Raw genomic sequence first — 18,791 nt, 5'->3', positions numbered from 1 at the left:
ACCCTTCCCACAGGAAGTGGTCACTATGGTGGGTGTAGCCACCCTAGGGTAAGTGCCCCATTGGACACTACCAGGTTCCCTCTAAAACGCCCACTAAATTCAGTATTTAGTGGGCTCCCCTAGACTAAGATTTTAGATTTGAAAAAGATTAGAAAAGGATTCCAAGAAGACAGGAAGACCAGCACCAGAGAAACTGCCAGGACGAGAACTGATGACCTTCTGCACCAGAAGAGGCGCCAAGACCCCTGCTTGCTGCGCCAGAGTCCCGACAATCGTGGCAGCGGAAGAGCTGAATACTGGACCGACCCCAAGAAACCCAGTGGACCTCCAGGCTTCAAGGATCACCCCAGATCTCCCTCCTGAGTGGAGGCACCACTCAAGAAAAGCAAGTAAACTGCAAAAGACCAAGAAACCAGTGAAGGACCCTTCACTGAATCGCTGATATCTCCGCGACCAGAAGTCACAGCTGGACCCAACGACATACAGATGACAGTCCAGAAGTGCCCCCCAACTGTACCACGTTTGGTGGCGCTGTGACCCCCAGTGGCCAAGATAGAGTAATACCCTGGGTCTTGATCAGCTGATGTCGGACCAGGAGAAAACCATCTCCCCCGGAGCTGAAAAAGGAGCAGGAGGAAGCCCCAGTCAAGCAACTTCAGGAACACCCTGGACTTCCAACCAGAGTGCCCCCGTTGTCCTACAAGCGACCCACAAAGAGACTTACCTCCAGTGGATTTCGTTGCGCACAGCATCTAAGACCTCCAAAATGTCCTGCACCTGGCCGCCCTGGGCCTCGCATTGTGGGTTCTGCTGTGTGCCCCAGGTCAAGTTATTCATTGAGTGTGTGTGGTGCATGGTTGGATTTGTGAGTACAACAAATACTTAGCACGTCTTCTGGATTAGCATAACTGCTCGACCAGCTACCTTAAAAATTAGAGCATTAGGTGGTCTGATTTTTACCCTTGAAAACTAACCTGGTTGTCTGGACGCTCTGCATAGTGTACTTGGTTTTGTACACTACATAGAGGGCCAGCCTCCAACACTTATCCTCATGGATGTCATTAAGGGGTCACAGATTGAGGTGTCTCGCTAGTATAGGGGCCCAGTTCAGTCAGTCAGTCAGTCAAAGTACTTTATTTCGATAAACAAATATCATAAAAAGGCATAAAAAATAAAAAAAAAAGTGCAATCAAATATTACAGGCAATCAACAATTCATATTATCTACAATGTTTAAAAAGGGGGGGTCAGTAAAGTAAAACATCCTAAAAAACATCATTTAACGTAAAACATTAATATTCTCCCAGATTCGCAGAAATTACATTTCCTATAAAAAATTAATTAGTCACTCAATTTATTACAATAAAATAATCGGATTGATGGCAAACTTCTTTTTCTTAACCCTAACAGCTCCCACTAAAAAAACTAGCAACATGGAACATAATCCTAGGGGTCTGTAATAACTGTAAGAACAAGAGGGCAGGTTTGACCTGTATGAACCCCTCCTCCTTTAGAATTGGGAACAAGTATTTCTTTCTTAAGGCCGCGTAATGGTCACAGAATAACAGAAAATGCATTGTGTTCTGGATCGAAAAATTATCACAATTACACGGTGTTCCTTTTTCCGGAGGAGACCAGGTTTGAAACTGGCCAAGAGTTAGATGGATCAGGTTAAACCGAAAGCGTGTAAGTAGAAACCGGTGAAAGGGTTGATTTACAATAGACAAATATAATTCGGGGCCCACATAAGTACTCAAAATGATACTGGCCCGCACCAATGGTTTCTCATATTCAACTTGTTCTCTTTCTAGACATAACAGATCTTTCATTATGCTTTTAATCAGTCCAATATCTTTAACAGTTATTGAATCCGGGGAATAAAAAAGATCCGCTCTCCCTAATCTAACAAAACAATTTTTGATATAAACTAGCCACGCTATTTTATTAACTTTATCCAGCTGCAGGCAATCTTTTAAAATGGAATGGTTGAGCGGAATTTCTTGATTCAGCCAGATCTTTAGCCAGGCTAGAACGGGGGCCAGTTTGATCAAGTCTGAAATATAGCCCACACCCAATTCAGTATGGACAATGTGTGTGGAAGTAGACTGTGGAAGAGAGAGAACCGATCTTAGAAATTTATTTTCCGTGATCTGTATAATTTCCATAGAGCAATAGCCCCATATCGCACTTCCATACGTTGCTATTGTAAGGCATTTTGCTTCATAAATTTTTAGCAAACTAATAATTGGCCTCGCCCCGAGTTTATTCATAAAACCCCGAAGAGCAGAAGACGACTTTACAAGGGCAACATTTCTATTTTTTATCTGGGGGCCCCAGGAACCTTTATCATCGAAAGTGATCCCTAAGTATGGAAATGTTGCTACTCTACACAGTTCTTGCCTCCCACAAGTAAAAGTTTTGGGGAGTTTATTTTTATTACCCTTGCCCATGATCATAATCTGGGACTTTTTAACGTTGATCTTTAAATCCAAGGAAGTCATAAAAACCTCAAAGACATCCAATAATCGTTGAAGACCAACACCAGTACGAGAAAGCAGGACAGCATCATCCGCGTATAGTAGAACCGGAATACCGAGTTCTCCTATCCGTGGGGTGTCCTGGGTAGCATTTTTTAGTGTAGATTCCAAGGCATTTATATAAATAGTAAAAAGAAGGGGAGCCAGGATGCACCCCTGCCTGACTCCCCTTTCTGAGTTAAAGTGGCTGGTGCATCGCCCCGCAGTAGTAACTCTAACAGAAGCTGTTAGGTCAGTATGTAAGTCTACTAAAAGGTTAACAAGAGCCTTATCCAGTCCCATGTCAAGTAAGATTTTCCATAATTTAGATCAATTTACAAGATCAAAGGCTGACGAGAGGTCCATGAACCCCAGATACATGGAACCCTCCTTTGCCTTTGTGTATTTCTCTATTAATAAATACAAATTCAAGCCTTGATCTATAGTACTCCTTTTAGGTCTAAAACCATACTGCACATCTGCTAGGACCCCTTTCTCTCTTAACCAATCGTTCAATTTATTTAAGATAACTCGACCTAAACTTTTCACTGAGGAATCAATCAGTGAAATCGGCCTATAACAAGATGGGTCTTGCCTATTACCCTTTTTAAACACTGGTATAATTATAGATTTCTTCCAGGAAGACGGGATTTTATCGAATGCAAGATTATTAAAAACCTTGCATAATACCTTAGACCAAAATTTTTGAAAACTTTTAAATACGTCCCCAGGTACCCCATCTGGGCCCGGGGCTTTGCTTGCTCTAGGGCCCATAGCAACGTAGCTAAGCCACTGAAGAAAAGACGAGTGCAAGCATTTTGAATGATACTTAACCTGCATTCTAGATAGCTGAAAAGGTCCACATAAATAGTGTTGCAGTAGTCAAATCTATTTAGAACCAGTGCCTGGACTAACTGTTGCTGGAAATCAGTGGGAATCTGAGGTAGAATACGTTTTAGGACCTGTAGAATAAAGAAACACATAGAGGTTAGTCCCCTGGTGTGAATGTTAAATTTTCCATTAGCATTAAAAAAAATTACACCCAAATTGCAAACTGAAGTAGCAGGTAGAGAGTAAGGTCTGAGAGTGTGAGGCCACCATAAAGACGACCAAGTTGTTGCATCTCCAAACACCAGAACTTCTGTCCTACCAGAAATCATGCAGTGATCTAGCATTCATCCATTCTGCATTTGCCATCATACAGAATCTAAAACAGTCATGAAGTCCATTCTGTTGTCCAGGCAAAGAATGAGCTGTGTATCACCGGGAAAATCATAAAAGCAAAAGCCAAAAGACAATATTAGGACTGGAAGGGGTGCTACGTACAGGTTACACAGAGCGGGCTGAGGAATGAGCCCTGAGGAACTCCACAACTTTGGGTTGTAAACGAGGAGTGCTAAGTGCTGAGTGATATTGTCTGTAACCAAGAACTCAAGAAAGAACAGAACCAGTCACAAACACATATTCAAGTCCCGCATGGAGTCTCTACAAAACAATGTTATGGGAGACATTTTTTAAAGTCACCAGCGGATATACTAGAATAAGGGCCTTAGACCCCCTCTCATCCATAATCATGCCAATGGCATTCTTGGAAGTGATCAATATGGGCTCCAGTCTTGTGCATGGTGTGAATCCAGATTAGAAGTAGTTGAGAAAATTAATTTCAATATGACATTAGAGATGTATGTTCACTCAGCTTTCTAAACAGTACCATTGCTGGAAAAATGGAAATTGGGCAGTAGTCGGAAAGAGTTCCGGGATCCAAGATGGGCTTCTTCAGCAAAGGAACAACCAGTGTTGATTTGCCAAAAGTAGGAACGGTGTCAGAAGTTAGGGTTTGGTTGTAGTTGGTTGTAATTAAAGGAGTGACCACTTTGGCGATGGCCCAGTAAATCTTAGCTGGAACAGGCTCTAAGGGAGACCCGGACTTAATCAAAAGTAATTTAGTATAGATAGTCTCACAAGAAACAGGGTCAAGAGTGGACCAATGAGTTTAGAGGCCACACCAGAAGGCAAAAGAGGAGTAGCCCATAAAGGGGAAAAAGAATAAGTGAAACCTTCTTCTGAAAAAAGCCGCTAACTCTGAGCACAGTTGTTTGTTTGGTGGGTTTTGAAGGAGTACAGGCTTCAATAAAGGCCGCAGCATTGAAGACCCTTAGTTGGATTGGACGCAGTGAGAATATAATTTTGGTAGGAATTAGTTCTATTGGTGTAGACAATTCCTTATTGTGTTTTAGTTCTGATCTGTATACTCCCTTTTACCCTCAGGACTGTACAATAACCTCCAAGTCATTCTTAGTATTTTGCATTTACATTTTGCTAGTATTAGCCCATTCCACACCATGGTGCCGAGGGAGTGAAGCGGAAGGTTTTATCAGATTTCTTGGGCAGAGTTTTATCAAAGGCATCAGTGACCCATTTATTGAAAAGGTCAGTTGATAGTTTATCCTATTGGAAAATAACTTAGGTTGAGATATATTGCCAGACATGTTAAAGGAATCTGCTCTTTGTTCATTTCTGGGCAGTCATCTTGGTGAAAATCTACCCATGAGACATCTACTGCTGTATATTTCTGTAGCAGATGAGAAATATATATAATGCAAGTTTGGATTGTAATCTCTAAAACTGGAACCAGAAACCTATTTAGCAAACGTTGCTAAACAGGTTACAGGCAGCACTAGAATGACTCTTATAGGAGAGCGGCAAAGCACAATGTTACCTTAACATACATGTCCAGTGTCCAGTGCACATCCAGTGCTTAACTTGTAAAAGAATACATGCTGAGACCCAAAGTATTTCCTCAGAAGCCAGCCACAAGCGCTGTTGAATGTCAGCCACCACCATGCCTTCTTCTCCCACCATAATGCACTCCCTGCCCCAGTTTCTCACTCTTGCAGGTTCTTTTAAATCCATGATTTCTCCCTGTCACTGTTTTTACATCGTTTTATTCCTCCTTTTACTATTTTCTATCTCTCTATCTCTTCTTCTTGGTCAAAGTCTGTTGATGAAATATAAGTCCTGGCCTTCAAAAACATGTTGGTGGGCTCCACATTCAAGCACTGGGTCAAGCAAAGCATTTCAAGTGATGTGTAAAGTCTAATGTTTTACTTATGAGGTCAATTACTATACTCCACCTGCCATGCAAGTAGAGTTTCAAACCTTGTTGAGCCTTTGATTTGTTACTTCAAATTTTATAAGTGATTTTAGGTCTCACCTGAGACAGTGCAGATGCGCTGTTGCTTGTGACAATCGATTGTTTAAAAAAAAACCTCTAAAAAAGGGCCTTAAGCTCACCAATTATTTACTGTGAGAAATTGGATTGTAGGTTGACTGGGGTGTGAGCCCTGGTCAAGCAGAAACTACAATCCTTGTCAATCTGAGGTGAACGCCAACCTTAAATTAATCTGTGCTCAACCCTCTGGTAGCTTGACACAAAGCAGTCAGGCTCAATTTAGAGGCAATGTGTAAAGTATTTGTGCAACACTTCATACAGTAATAAAGTGAAAACACTGCACAGAAAGGATTGCCACACCAAGTTAGAGAAATAGATCTTTCTTTCATAAATAAATAAGACCAAAATGACAAAAATCCATTCAGTAAAACCGGAGATATGCAATAGTAAATATTTTAGTAAATATAGCAGCTGAAAGCACAAAACGCCAACTGTGGTTATCTATCACAACGGAACAGGGCAAAGTCACAAGTTTAGGCTGACCATGGTGGAGCATGGGCTGGCTACAGGGACCCAGTTAGGCCTGCTGAACAGAGTTTCTTAATTCCTGGTTTGTGGACCGTTGCAAAGATCCACATTGCAGATGCGTCATGCAGCCCTGAAGTGATGCGTCAGTTCCAAGATGCGGCAAGGCCTGCGACATGTGGGCCTGCATCATCATCGAGGATCCTGTCAGCAGAGCTTAAGACGTCAAGTTCAGCATCAAGAATGCATTGCACGGTCGGTGCGATGTGTTGGTTCTCAGGGGCTGTGATATGGAGTCCAGCATCATCGTTGAGGCTGCAGTCGATTAGGGATGCAAGGGCCTACACTAAGGATACATTGTGCAGCACCAGTTCCGCTGGGGTAGCACCACTTGGCAGGGTAGACACACAAATGGCAGGTGCAGGCGCAAGGTTGTTGGAAGCCTGTTGTGTCACTGAGGCCTCAGATCAGTAGCTTAGCCGACTAACACTTGGAATCATTCTGGGTTCTGGGGTCAAGAGATGCAGGTCCACTCCTTCTCACCCAGGCAAGAGGGGTGCAGATCAGCACAGCAGGAGAGCAGTCTTTCAGAGCAGTAGTCCTGCAGGGTGGCAGTCCTTTCAGTAGCACAGCAGTCCTTCCTCCAGGCAGAGTTTCCATAGGTCCAGAAATTACTGAAGTGTTGGTGTCTGTGGTCCAATATTTCTACCCAAGTTGGGGGAAGCTTCTGGAGGCATGCTTTTGAAGTGCACATGTGCCTTGCCTTCCTGGCCTTGGCTCCAGACTAACTACAGGAAGTAGACAGCCCTTTCTGTGGAGACGGGACACAGCCTATTCAAGTATAAGTGGGGTTGGGTCCAGCTCCTCCCTTCCATCCTGCCAGTGATGGCCCATCCAGTCACACCTTAGCTCCCCATTGAGTGAGGCTGTCTAGGGGGAATACACAAAGCCTGACTGTCAACTACCCCCAGACATGTGACCCAGAGTCATGCTGCATGCACCAAATGACTAAGGCAAGACAATGCCAACCGACTAAAACTGGCATCTTCTAAATTGTAGTTTAAAATAAGACTTCACCATAAGTTAGGATTTTTCATTACAACTCCAGAGACACCAAACTTGAACTGATTTCCTGTTCCCATTTGAAAATTACACATATACAATGTAGTAAGGTGACTCCAATGTTATCCTATGGGAGACAAAAAAAGCAATGTTAAGGGTTTGCCAATACCAGGACATGTAAAATGTAAAGGAGCATGGCCTACTTTTTAAATAGGCTGTCCAGGGCCTAACCTAGGGGTGACATATGTATTACAAAGGAAGGTTTGAGCCTGGCAAAAGGTTTACGTTAGCAGGTCGAAATGGCAGTTTAAAACTGTACACACACAAGCTGCAATGGCAGGCCTGAGACATGTTTAAAGTGTTACTTTAGTGAACGGCACAATCAGTGCAGCAGTCCCACTAGTATCATTTCATTTACAGGCCTTGGGCACTGGCAGTGCACTTTACTAGAGCTGTGCAGGTAACTTACATAGCCAATTGGAAATAAGCCACTTTAGCCCTGGTTAGCAGTGGTAAAGTGTACAGAGTCCTAAGGCCAGCAAAAATGAAGTCAGCAAAAACAGGAGGCCTGAAGGCAAAACGTTAGAGGGGAAAACCACCCCAAGGATGCCAGGTGTAACACTTACCATTGATTTGCTTCATTGCAACTCTTATTTCCTTTCTTTTCATTGGTAAGCGCATGTCTGCGCATGTTGCCGTCGCTTCCTCTCAGTGTTTTTTTTTTCTTTCCTTCCTGGAGCTTTGTCCAAGTACTGACGGATTTCATGATTAGTTTTCTTCCATGCTGCTAGGATTTTGGTACTTTTGTTCTGAGAGTGTGTATTGTTTGTTTGTATGTTCTTTTTACATGCTCCTAGGCTACTCTATCTTGATTTTAACTGTTTTTATACCCCTTAATTTTTGCTTTCTCATCATTGGCTATCCGCTTCCCTTGCTCATTGTTTGCAGATATTTCAAAAGTTCATTTTCCAGTAAGCCACTTTTCTCCAGCCAGTCTTTCCTGAGTCACAAAACAATGTATTAAATATTAATAAAGTTACATGGTGTAGCATACACTAAGGGTCCATTTGTATATGACTCGTACTCATTTTGAATTCAGTGTAATGCTGCAGTCCTTCCCAATTTGGAAAAGAAAACATACGTTGTATGTTTTTAAATTGTCCGAATTGGTTATATCAGCATTTGCCTGATTGCATGTATGTATGCTATTAGCCCTTCATGGGTTGTAGGCCTCAATAACACACCAGCCATACTCATACCATAATATACTATGCAATAACAGTCCATGAAATACTGTACTATACAATCCTATAAAATAACAGACCATATCATACCAAACCTAACCATACCATGCCACAACAGGTCATACTACACCATACAAAACAAGTGCACTGCATACCATATCATACCCTACTATACAATAACAGGCCGTGCCATACCACTCCATAGAATAACAGTCCATATGATACAATAAAATGACAGACCAATCCATACCATAGTATACTGTACAATGGCAGGCCATACCATGCCATATCATACCATCCAGTCAATTCACCCTTACTTCCCTTTATCTTTAGCCTCCCCTAAACCATCAAGTCGCCCTCACTTTCCTTTACCTCTACCCATCCACAAAACTGAAGTCAACCTCACCTCCCTTTACCCCTACTTACTCACAACCCTGACATCACCCGCACCTCAATTACCTCTTCTCAACCCAAAACCAAAGTCACCCTCACTTCCCTTCACTTCTACCCTTCACTAACCTACTAGTCAGCCTCACCTCCCTTTACCCACCCCTGAACCTTCAAGTCACCATCACCTCCCTTTACCTCTACCCACCCCAAATCCTAAAATCATCCTTGCCTCCCTTTACTTCTACACACCCCCTAACCCTCTAATCAAAACCACTTCCCTACACCTCTACCCATCCAGACCCCTCAAGTCAGCCTCACCTGCCTCTACTTACCCCTGAACACTTATTCAACCTTACTTCCCTTTACTTCTACCCATCCCTAAACCCACTTTCTTAAATAACATAAAAAGTATGTTATTTTTTTTTAAATCCCAGCGTGGTATTTACTGCATGGTAAAGCCCGTGTGGTAAAGGTCCTGGGTGGTAAAAGATGCAAGGTAAAACCTGTATCCCCTCAGGCTGGACACACATGTTTTGGGGCACTCTTGGCTTTTTTATGCCCTTCAATATGTTTGGTGGGTATCTTCGCCTCTTTGGACATTGCCCTCTCCCTTCCCCACTCACACCCTTTACTTTAGGTGTCACATGAAACAGTGATGAGACATTTTGTTTACTTAGGGGGCGTAAAGCCCTCTATTGCTTAGCGTCGTCATTCTGAATTCCTTGCTTATCTTTGGTCAGCAAGTGCTGGCCTCACTTCCGCTCTGTGTGTCTGTCCATACCCTGGAATATGGCCCAAATATTTGCTTCCTTTGCCCAGTGTCCATCAACTGCCCACCGCTTTCAGAGGTACTTTTTTCCCTTTTACTTTCATCCCCTTCCCCAGCCTCACTCTCGCATTGTTGTTTGCCCTGCCCACCACCCTCCTCCTGCGTTGTTGCTTGTGTGGTCTGTCTCTTTCCTGTTGCTGTTTGCTTTCTTCACCTCGTAGCCTGTTGGTTGCCTACCCCTTTCTGCCCCAACAGAAAAAAGAGACAAAAAGTCATGCCAGTGAGCGTCAAACTGCTTCAGAGATGCAAACTGTGCTGCTATCCCTGCTGCATGTGGCCTTTGTGGCACTATCTTCATGCATGGTCAAAACTGCAAACTTCAGCTCTGATATATGATAATTAAATACGCTTTTTTGTGAAGGCAGGGAATAATTCCTCACTAAGAAAATGGATCAATGCACCTTGTGGTCGCTGCTGGCTGCATCAATGCACTTTTGTTTTTTCCTAACTTTCAGCCATGTTGTGCAGCAGTTCGGCTGCTGTACAACATGACTAAAAGAAATTGACCAAGCCAATAGCTCTCTCACAGGCAAGACCTATTGGCTTTGCTAATGCTTGTTCTATCTTGTAAGCCTTCTAAACATCAGGGATCAAGCACTGTTGCCATTGTCAGGACCAGATGTTTGCCTTGGATCCTCAACTATAAGGTTGAGACCGCAGATACTGCAAAAGCAGCTGGTCACCTGGATTCCTTGCATGTACCTGATGAAAGACTGTTTAGGGTAGAGAGTGTACTTCTGATTACCTGAAAGAGACAGGAAAATGAGATAGCTGGATTGTTGGGGGCTATATGAAGGCAACAACAGTAGTGTTTAGATGTGAACCCAACTATATCATCAACTAATCATGAGTGTGTTGTATATTAGGCGCATACCATTAATTTAGTGGAGGTAACGTGTGTCAATGTTGTAGGATAAAACGTAATGAGACAGCGAGGTGTTTTATTTACAAGGTCACACTTTCAATTAAAACAGGCATGCATAGCATATTGAGTAAAGTATATACACACTCTGGGAGAATGGCATGTTGACTTAATACTGCAAGCAACGCATACACACAGTGCTGTGACCAAGTATGCACACAAAACAAGAGTTATCAACTGGCGAGTACTTGCTTTTCCAAATAACTTTAATGTCCTAGACACTTCTTTACATGTATGCTGTCCCTGCAACCAAATGTATAATGAGGTATCAAAAACAAAGTGATATATGTAATGCAGTGGCTCAGGCCGCATCCCAGTCCATCATTTTTTGCCTACCATGCCACCTCTGTTTGGGCACAGCCATGTGCAAATCAGTCTTGATCCTGCTCAAATGGGAACAGCCCAGCCAGAACTGCCAGGGCAGGTCCTCCCTGGACTTGAACACACTTATTAATGCTTATCAGCCAGAAATATCTTGGTTCCAGTGGCACAGTGAGCATGAATTGGATCCTGTGAAGGGCTGTCATGTCTGCCTTCTTCTTCCTGGCAAAGGCAGTGAGGATAAAAAGTAGGGATTTATTAATCAGGTTGCAGCCAGCAGCATCAGGAGCATCTGCAGTATTTACCTCAGGATCGCTTCAAAGTGTTCTCTTGTATGATGGCGTTGTAGCATTTTCATCCTTCACAGGAATTAGTGCTCCTCAAGGCCAGTGGACCTTTGGACCCTGCTACAGGGTGTGGTAGAACTATTAACACAATTTCGATCCAATCCAGTTTAATTACACATCATGACCAATGTGGCCACAGAAGGAAAAATCCAGTCAAAATAAAGTTAAGGGGTTTATTACAACTCAAGCTCAAAGTCACGTAGACATTTGCATAACCAAGTTATAAAGATACAAAATCAGCAAGTGTTGCCCCAGGGGATGAAATAAATTCTGCCAAATTAACACCAATAAAACTAAGCATTCAAGAAGAACCATACATATAATCAAAAGAAATATCTGTGATACAGAAATTAAGCATTGCTTAGAATGAGCAATCATCAGTCAATTCAATTTAGCTGAGTCATAATTTAGCTGCGTACAGGGAAAACCCTACCTTGACCGAATTAAGAATTAGCATGTGTGGAGCACAACACATGGGGCAAAAGACAAAAATCATTAAAAAAACAAAGAAATTGGAAAAAAGAAAATCTTGGGGATAAGGGTACTAACTAAGGTGGGTAAGAGATAGGTAAAAAAGGAAAGCGTCAGCATATCAGAAGCTGGCAGATCAAGAGTGTTCTGAAAGGGGTTAGAATGAAAATCTCAAAGGGACAAGCAGAGAGAAAGGTACCCCTCCGAGGGGCTCAGCTACACCAACAGGTACTAAATTAGGTTAGTAAAAGATAGGTAAAAAAATGAAAGCGTCAGCATTTCAGAAGCTCAATCGAGAGTCTTCAGAAAGGGGTTAAAATGATATTCGCTAAGTCTCAGTGGGACATCTCAAAGGGGCAAGCAGAGATGAAGATACCTCACCAAGGGGCTCCGCATTCAGAAACAGGGGCTCAGCTTTGCATCATCAGGATCTGGAAGAGTCTCTGAAGAACTGACCAAAGTCCAACTGGCTAACAGTATATTAAAGTTCATAAAGCAATATGGATAACTCCAAAAAGCAGTCCACATTACATTGGAGGGGCATCATCCCATAGTAATTGATCACAGGACTCCAGGTAGCAGCATTTGCTTCCACTCCCAGGTCTGGTCAAAAGAACCTCATCCATCCATGTACTTCCACACATGACAGAAACATTTGTATAATTCAACAGTTAATCTGTCTAGGTTGTTCTGATTACAAGAACACTGTAAAATGTTCTCTCTATGTCTAAACAATACATCCTATTACCAGTGCTAGTCTTCTCATGGGAACGAAGTCTGAAAGAAAGCTCATGTTATGAAAAAATGAATGAGCATTTCCTGCACAATCACAAACTACAAACTAAAAGGCCTCACTTAGGCTATCACAAGTGAATTAAAGCAATACATTTAATTAATATGTTTTAATAAACACACTTTTAATATGCAAACATGTAAACTCAACAATAATGCTTCAATAATATGCATGTTAGATTCAACTTAAACATACAAAAACACTGTTAATGCACATTAATAAGACGCTCAGTGTCATTTCTCTGTTTAAAACCATTACTATTTTTGATGAACATAGGGCATGAACTGTCACATTTGGATGACTTTTGTGACATGAGGGACAGCACTAAAATGTAGACTACATCAGTGGTGAGAATGTGCATGGTAATCAACTCTGTGTTGGTGTTGAAAGTTAGACTGGATTCTAGAATATATTCCTAGTATGTGGGATGCCTTTAGCCTTGCGAGAGGGCTATTTATGAGCGAATAGAAATGTAAACATGGGCTAATGAAAAAAATGGCAGAACCAAGTACGGTAAAGGTTGTTTGTAGCAAATGTCTTTACGTCAACTACAATATTGCTAAATTTTGAAAGCAGAAATGTGAAAATAAGGAGAATTGTCAAGGTTTTGTGTAGAAACTCAAAGCTAGTAAAGCACACATTTCACAAACTAAAATGTCAGCCACCTGCAAGATTTCATAACAGGGGCTGCAAGTTCGACCTGTTGTGTCACACAGAGAAATTGCTCCCAACTCGACATCCTCCTGTGGAAATTGCTGTAAATCACCTTCTGAACTGTTTACCACCCAGCACTCCTGGGATGACACATGCATGTGCTCCACTGACACACAACTGCTAGTGCTCTGCTGAGTCACCTCACACAATGACCTGTCTTCTTTGCAATTTAAAGCTACTGCCAACTTACTTTGAGGAATCCTAAGATTTGTTATGACGTGCAACATTTCCTTTTTTGTCTGCATTCTGCGCATTATAAAGTTGTATTCTTGCAATTTATTTCTTTTCATATTGGTTTTAATGATACATTTTTGTGTTGCAATTAATTTTGCCTAGATATATTCCCTTATACAGACATTGAGATTAAGAAATAAGATGTGCATTGAATTTGTGACGTTTTATCTGGTAATTGCTCTCGAGAGCAACTTCGTCAAGAGTAGATTCTCTTTATTTTGCAAGTTTGTAGTTACTGCAGTTTGGAGATAGTCTTCTTCAAATAACTTGAAAATGTATCTTAATGCTATCACATCACCAAGCACTTCTGAGCCCCTCATTGTTTTGGAGAAAAAAAACTGGATAGAATCAACCTGGTAATCTTAGACTGGTGGACCCCAAAATAATGACAAATAGAGGAAAAGGAAATGCACTAGATCAAGTAAAGGATCCCTGGCCCAGTAAGAAAAAAACATAACCAGCACAATTTGTACATCTTTAAAAAATAAATTATTTCTTAAATATGGATCCTATTGATCTGTCATAATTGTCTCTATTGAGCTATACAGGAAGAGAAGACACAGAAGGCAAGGGAGGATATTAAAAAAACAAGTGGAAGAGAGGTCGCTTGGGAGGTAATGGTTTGCAGGCAGAGAGAGGAAATGGGTGGGGGGGCTGGCAAAAAAGTTAGAAGAGAGTTCTGTGGATTGAAATAGAAAAGGGATAAGGGAAGGGGGCGTGGGACAATTCTGTATCACCCCAAACCAGGAAAGTAAAGAGTTTGGAGGAAGATGGAAAAATTGAGGTTTAGAGGTAAGTATGTCAGGCTCTCCCTCTGTAACATTTATAAAGGATCTATGTGAACCAGTCATAAAAGGGGCTTGATTAATTTTTCGAGATGGGAAGCATTTATCTGATTGACTTTACCTACTTGGTGAATGTCATTTATTCTGAAACATTTTTGATAACTGGACCATTAAGAGAAGGCCTCCAGAAAGGAGTTTCAAAGGTTCGTTTTCATGTAGATGCCATGTGTCCCTGCTGTCCTAGTGCACATCATTACCTGCCCCTCTACTCCACATTACCCGCCCCTCTACTCCACATTACCCTGTGGTCCTTTGCTCCGCTCGTTCACATCATCCTCTGCTGCACATCACCTTCTCCCCTCATAGTGCTTATCACCTTCTGCTCCCCTGATGCACGTCACCTTATGCTTTCCTGGTGACATCCCCAGGTCTGCACTAGGGAGAAAACTTATTTGATGCACCCATGTGCAGGCCACCTGCATTTTCCCTATTGGGAAAAAAGCATTGGCAAATCTAATGGAGCTGGCTTTTTGTTCGGAGAACTGTTTGTTAATAGTTGGGCATCTTTGTGCGTGTAACCACATCCAAACCAAGGAATGGCAAACCATTAAAAACACCATGTAAGCCAGTGGCTGACTCAAAGCCAGTTCTCTTTCTCTCCCTGTAGTTCTTGTTAATGTACTTTTGTAGCTTCCAGACAGCTAAAGGTGGAGCCAGACCGATACAAATACCCTGTTCTCAGCCCAGATGTGAAGTCACAACAGTAATGGGGACAGTAAGGCATTGAAACCACTGAAAAACGTACTGGTGTTTGAAGAAAGGTGCAGTACCCCCCCCCCCTCCAATAGATTAGTGCAATACGTGACTTATGCCACCTGTGAGGAGATTCTTGGGGGCTCCTTGGGGTTCCTGTCCTTTCTAAATGGACAGCATTGGGGCACACGGTGTGCCACTTTCAGAGTATGCACCACCAAGAGCCTGTTTGCTTCTGTGCCCATGCTTGTAATATGTTGTAGGCCAAATGTATGAGGTCAAGTGGGGAAGTGCCCTTGACATGATATTGGCACAAAATGCACACAGTCATAATCAGTATTATAGAAGTTGTTGCACACGTATCTGTGGCCACTTCTGTACTACAGAAATGCCCAAATTTGCAAAATGTTTGCACAAATGCCCCAGTGCCCAAATTGCAAATCTGTAGTTCAGACCTGGGTGCACATAACCCTCTGCTCCTCCAGTGCATATCACCCTTTGCTCCTCTGGTGCACATCACCCACTGCTTCCATCGTGCTCTTCAAGCTGTGCTCCCAAGTCGCCAAATGCAAAAACAACAAGGTAATGGATAGAATGATTTAATTAATCTCAGCCACTGGCAATAGCCTGGGCTGCATCTGAATGCTTCGCCCTAAGTTGCTTGTATTCCAGTTCAGGGAGGACCTGGCTTCATGGTTTAGGCTGCATTGTTCCCACTGGAACAGGGCCAAGGCTCATTTACATAGGCTATGTCCAATCTGAAGTTGCATGGTGGATGAAAAACAATAGATTGGGAGGCTGCCCGAGCAACTGCCCACGGCTGAGATTAATTCAGGCATTCCATTCAGGAATTCATTAATTCCTTATTGTTGTTGCAGTGCTCCTAGGTCGACATCACTCTGTGCTCCCTGGTCCCTAGCACTTCATCATGCCATGGTGCACATATTACTATTTTAATGGCATTACAGAATATTTATTACAGGCGGGTGTGGATGTCCCAAAGATAGGTGATCAATCTTTGCCCATACTTTTATATGCAGATGATAGGGTTCTGATTACTCGCACCCTGAATGTATTGCAGAAGCTGTTAGATAATTTTACAGAGTTCATGAAGGGCCTGGATTTGAAAGTGAACTATTCAAAATTGTATACTATGACATGTGGGTCAATATGCACGAAACTGAAGCACTTTAGAATGGGGTTACCCTTTTTAAAAAACAAATACATTTTGTTACTTTGGAATCGTTTTTAGCTCATTCCTAAAATGGAACTCGCACCTGCATATGAAAATGCAACAAATGGTAAGGAATGTAGAGGCCATTTTCCGCTTTGAAAGGAGGCTCAAACATAAGCCCCTGATGGAGCTGATAGTGTTGTATAAATCCAAATGCATCTCTGCTGCCCTACATGGGGGAGCGTTATGGGGGTACCAAAAAGGTGGACATGCTCCATCATATAGAAAACGGGTTTACACGTATGATGCTTGCAATTCCTAAGAATACTGTACATTTTAAATGCATTGAAGAGTTGGGCCTACCTTATATAGGTGATTAGGTAAATATTGTGCCCTTTCTTTTATGGATCAAATGCTGGCAAAATCCGGAGATAGATTTGTTGAGAGAATGCATGTCAGATAGTCTATTGCAGGATAATGTGAGTAAGATACCCTGGTTGATGTATGTGAAATCATGTTTTTACAAACTGGGGCTTATAGAAATGTTTACGTCTCTTAATCACATTTTGACCAACGCTAAGGATATCGTAAAATCCCACCATGCAGATTACTGTTTGAAGGAGAAGATACAGTGCGCTTTAAATATAAAAACGGTTGAGTATTGCGCCCAAATCTCAACAGTTAAATCTATTGAACCGTATTTAGGATGGACTGAGAACATGAGTCATTGGCTCTACTTATCATATTTTAGATTAAATTTAAACCATTTTAAAGTTGCTTTTCCTACACTGTGTGCTTGGCAGCGTCATCTACCACCATGCCACTGCGATAACACCACAAAACAGAGAATATGTCACTTTATTCTATTTTCCTTCCTATATTCAGGCCCAATAAGTACTTTCTTGACTCTTTGTTGTGTCAAGCAGGGATTAGATATTATCAGCCAGCATTACAATTTTTACAAAAATTAACCACAATAGACGTGTCATGCAGTTCTAAATGTCATTAGAAATGCGTTGGTGATCAGAAACCGCTATGAGATTGTAAATTTTTAATGGATGCTTTGATCGTAGTAAAAAATGTTTGGTCTTATATCTGTACCACCAACCTCGGAAACTTTTAGTACGTTTTTAATATAGGACTTGTATAGTTTTTAAATGATCAAAATGTGTTTGTGTTTAGAAATGTCAAGTTTTACACGCTTTTATGGCATGCTGCCGAAATAAAGATTATGATGGCTGACTGACATGCTACTGTACATGCCTGTTGCATATCACCAGTGCTTCCCAGCTGCACATCATGCTGTTAGGTGGGTGATCTCCAGCCCCCACCCTCCAACCCATGGTGGAGACCCAATAATAGGAACTTTCAATCACATTGGTTCCTTTGCCTCAAGAACCCAGTTTGAGAGTCACTGCTGTTGAAAAGGAGAACCAGTCTACTGCTGTATTTATTTATAAACCAGTTTAACAAACACACAGTAACTTTCCATAGGATTCAAAAAACATTATGAATACATACATCAGATATCAGACAATATCTAGACATCTTATCACCTAACTGGCAAAAGTTCCCCTGAGGGATCGTTGACTACCTAGCTGGCCCTTCAACATCGGCTAATTTCCTTGGAATCACTACTGATATTCTATTCCAGGCCCCTTGTGAATTTTCCACACAACAAACTCCCCTGCTCCCCAGTACAAAGGGAGTGCCAGCCAGCTTGGAAGCTGAACACCTAGACAACACTATGCCAAGGCTAAGTCTAAAGATGAATCCCACTGGTCTTCCCTCTGGCATTGGCCAGGGCAACCGGGCCTTCTCTTGGTCTATTAGTCTAAACAACGTCTTCACCAGAGCATTGCAATGAATTACCCATGAAGAACTATGGAGAGTGGCTGTAGTGTACAACCCTACCCTGATCACTGCAGAGCCACTGAACTTGCTTGGAGTGAAATGTAAGCTGAATCCAGAATTCCCTTGACTTTTGAATGTCTCATGTCAAGGTGTCCACCAGCTTTGTGCCAACCAGGCATCTACCCTGCCACAGGCTTGAATGGTTAACTGACCATCTGGCTTCCTCCTCTAGTCTCTCCCACAAGGCCACCCTTCTATCTGGAGAAACTTGATGTGCCGCAAAGGTCAACAGGCAATCCACAAATAATTATTTACCCTGTGTGGACAGGTGCATTGCATCTCTGTGAAAACACTGATCAGCTTATAGGCAGATACTGTCTTTAGTATGAATATGTGGAATAAACCTAATTTGGCTACTATTTAGGTGCCCACCTGACTCACTGATGCTCCTTTTCGTAACCTATTTTCCATATTTGTTGAGGTATGATGTGCGACCATGCACTAATGGCACCAGCAAAATGATTTGCCATCCACAAAATCTCTATTGTAACACACATACACATCCCTCAATCCCAACATTACCAAGTCATTATCACCAGTGTGCAGTATGATAAGCATCAGCAGCCATAGCCCCCTGCTTGCTTTCTTCTCTGCCAGAGGGCGTAGTTGCCAACGCGAAGCCCCCG

General features: G+C 42.2%; 1 protein-coding gene across 1 annotated transcript in view; it reads left to right on the top strand.

The window, feature by feature from the left end:
- The window catches only part of LOC138304104 (arf-GAP with SH3 domain, ANK repeat and PH domain-containing protein 1-like), a 1,221,419-nt gene that overhangs the window by 1,116,936 nt on the left and 85,692 nt on the right, over positions 1–18,791 (top strand). The window lies entirely within an intron of this gene.

Source organism: Pleurodeles waltl, chromosome 7 (assembly GCF_031143425.1).
Source record: "Pleurodeles waltl isolate 20211129_DDA chromosome 7, aPleWal1.hap1.20221129, whole genome shotgun sequence".
In the NCBI taxonomy this organism is placed as follows: Eukaryota; Metazoa; Chordata; class Amphibia; order Caudata; family Salamandridae; genus Pleurodeles; species Pleurodeles waltl.
Note: the sequence above shows the minus strand (reverse complement) of the source record. Positions and strands in the feature narration are given on the sequence as shown.